This window comes from Nothoprocta perdicaria, unplaced genomic scaffold, assembly GCF_003342845.1.
Source record: "Nothoprocta perdicaria isolate Ctin4 unplaced genomic scaffold, notPer1 scaffold_38, whole genome shotgun sequence".
NCBI lineage: Eukaryota > Metazoa > Chordata > Aves > Tinamiformes > Tinamidae > Nothoprocta > Nothoprocta perdicaria.
Window position 1 is genome coordinate 2,197,884 of NW_020455621.1, and position 3,314 is coordinate 2,201,197.

The following is a 3,314-nucleotide window of genomic DNA, read 5'->3' on the forward strand; positions in this document are numbered from 1 at the left end:
ATTTTTTAATGTATTATATTGCTACCCTTAATGGTAACAAACAAGCTTTTCTATAGCAATTTCCATAATCAAAGTTCTCCAGTCAAGAGTTCCTCTGGAACTATCAGCTGACTTTGCAGGAAGGAAACCAAGGCAAAAGAATTATGCAAAATGCTGGAAGCCACAAAGTGAGTCAGAATCCAAGGCGAGGGGGAAAGAAAAAACTTTGGTTTTCCTATCTGTGCTTATGCCTCAAGGCAACCCCTGCCTTTCACAGCTAGGGACCAATTCAGATCCCATTTACACAAAGATAATTCAACTGACACTTTCAGAGTTAGCCCTGATTTACAGCACCATCTGTAAGATCAGCATGCAGCACAAGGCACTCTTATGACTGGAAAATTCTTTACTGACAAGGAAAATGTATACATATATTCCTTCCTGTTCTCTGTTGCTAATCTTTAATGGCCACCTTTCTTCAAATGCTTGCATGCATTTTCTGACTGAATCAAGAATTTTTCAAACATAGAAATCCTTTTAATTGGAATGGATTCAATGTGTCATACTGGGCACATAAGTAATTTGATAAGCAATTTGACCTTGTCACTTATCTTACTAGCTCTTTTCTCTACTTGATTGTATTCCCTGCTTCTTTTTATGACAGTGATCATCCAGATTTTATGATTTGCATGGCATCTCACTTCTTATCAGCAGTAATAACAACCTGCCCGTGGAAAAAAATCCTGAAACCAAAACACTGTATCCTCTATCTACTCATTTGATTATGACRAAGTCCCTAATTTAATGCTGAGAATTGTAATGAACCTCTGATGCCTTGCAAAATCACTGAGTCTTGTCCCTCTCTGGAAAGTGTTATGTACAAATAGCACCATATGAGTGTTCAAGAAGATATAAAGCTGAACACTTTAAGAGTGAAATAAAATATTTACTAACATACTAGTAAAAAGCAATCTTTAACTGTCACATATTCCAGTCCCTATCCACCTTAATTATGTCATTCTCAAGGTATTTTTGTAAGGTCTTTGGAAGACAGATCCTTCTTAACAAAACGAAATGAAGCCACTGAAATGAAACCACTGCATTGACTCCATGAAACAATCAGTTATGCAGAGAAACCTGTTCACTGAGTTATGATTTAGATAAATTCCCCATATCACAGTCTGCCAAAACTTCCAAGCCATTGCTGTTTTCCGTGCCCTTTGGCTCGGCTACTCTGCTGGAATGACCCKGCCCATGTCGCATGTTCTAATGTAACGAAAAACTCCAAAAGAACAACAAAAAACGTGCTTGCACTGTTGTAAATAACAATGAGCTATGTCCTTTCCCTCTGCTTTTCGGAGAACAAAGGGAGYAAAACATTACCAATTTCACAGATGCTTTCCCTTCAGCTTTTGCGGTAACTTTGCAGGGGAGAACAGTCTCTGCATCTCGCTCGGGCTGCTGCTGCTGCCAACCCAGCGCAGGAAGACCAGGCTTGTTTACCCCACTGAGGGCTGTGCAATGACAGCAGTTGTGCTGGGACTGTCTGTGCTGCCAGAGGAGTCTGTGCAGCTGTTGTCACAGCCACATCTGGGTCTAAGACCCAAAGCACCTGCCTTGTCTTGTGCTGTTGGATACAGACGTCAGTATCTGAATTAAATTAAAAATACATGGCTATGGGCATTTCTGGGTATATATTTAAAGTGTTCCATATGAACMCTTTCATGCTTATATGAACAAATTACTTTAAAAACACTGATTGCCATCTCACTGTTTGTGAGTACTGAAAGGACAGTGCTCAGAAAGATTTAATTAATTTTGTAATTTTAGGACTGTGGCTCAGATATCTATGTTATGGAATTAGTAGTGAAAACTGCTTTCTAAAAAGCTCCGTGCATTGTACCACACTAAGGCAGTCATTTTCCAGAGAAACTTGTGTGTCACACAGCATCTCTTCCTGCCTTGAATGTGGCACCTGCAGGACAAGGTCAGAAAACAGAACTCTTCCATCAGTCTGTTTGGGCAATTTATCAATTCTTGATGGCACCTGGATTTTTTACAAAGTATGAAATGATCGTGAAAGATATATATCTGACAGATAAGAAAACATTAAACAATGCGGGTTTCCTCAGTTTGAAAAAGCAGATGCTTGATTGAGGAAAATCATAAGGGTGTCAAGAATGATTATCAGAAGTGCTTTTTAGAAAGACAGCAGGGAATATTACTCACTGCTTTTTGCAAAGTGAAAAGTGAGGTTACCACAGAAATCAGACTGCAAGTTAAAAAGCAGCAAAAGGAACTACATTTTCACACAGTACAGAGAGAAACTGTGGAACTCAAAGGTCATTGGATATTGCAGACACAGAAAGCCTAAGTAGATTCAGAAGTTAATTATAAAAATTCAGAAGAAAAAGACACAAACCAAGGATAAATATGAAGCAATGGATCTAACTTTTAGTTCAGAAAATCAATAAGCTGTAGGTTACTGGAAGCTGTCAATATCTGGTGGGGGACAGATACAGTCACCAAGCAGGCATCCATCYGTGTTTGCTAGCAACATATTTATGCTTCTCACTGAACGTGGCTGGTATGAATTGGTCAGGGCTAGGGCCAGATGGTAAAGAGAGGCAAAGCCTCTTTGGGCAGCAGTTCAGCTCCAGGTGCTCATTCAGGTAAGGAACTAGCCACCTAAGCAAATGACCAACTGGCCTAAATTCTCACATCAAAACATAATGTTTGTTTTAGCAGCTCCCTCACCAAGAAATCAAGGGCTAGGAAACTTTCTTTTTAGATGAGTTTTGAGAATTAATCAAATTAGCCCCTTGAATTACTTCTAATTCCAGCAGTGGTAACAACAAAGCATTTGGCACTTTTATGCTACCTTTGGTGTCTATCTTAAGAACAGAAGGTATTAGCAGTAACTCTACAAGCCATGAAACAGCCACTCTTGGCCAGGCTTCCAAAATGTTCACCTCTCTTTATCCCCAGAGATAGCAGCAGAAATGGTGCTATTTTCACCTGTGATGTCCAATTTCCTATGAATGGATAATGTCAAACTTTGTCTTGGATTTGCAAGTGGGGAAAAAACCCTAAAGGCAACGCTAGGAACATACACGGAAGGTTACTGTTGGTGCAAAAATATTAACTCTCGATGGTAATGTGTAATACAGATCTGAAACGCTAACTTAATTATCAAGCCTGATTACTGCCAGTAGAGGAATTAAGCTGTGTCTTGATGGGGTGGAACCCTAGAAAGACATGGCTCTACTACCTCCTTCCCTCTTTCTCCCTCTGCTTCCTGCCACCATACTAGGGTTAAACAGAAAGTAACTCAA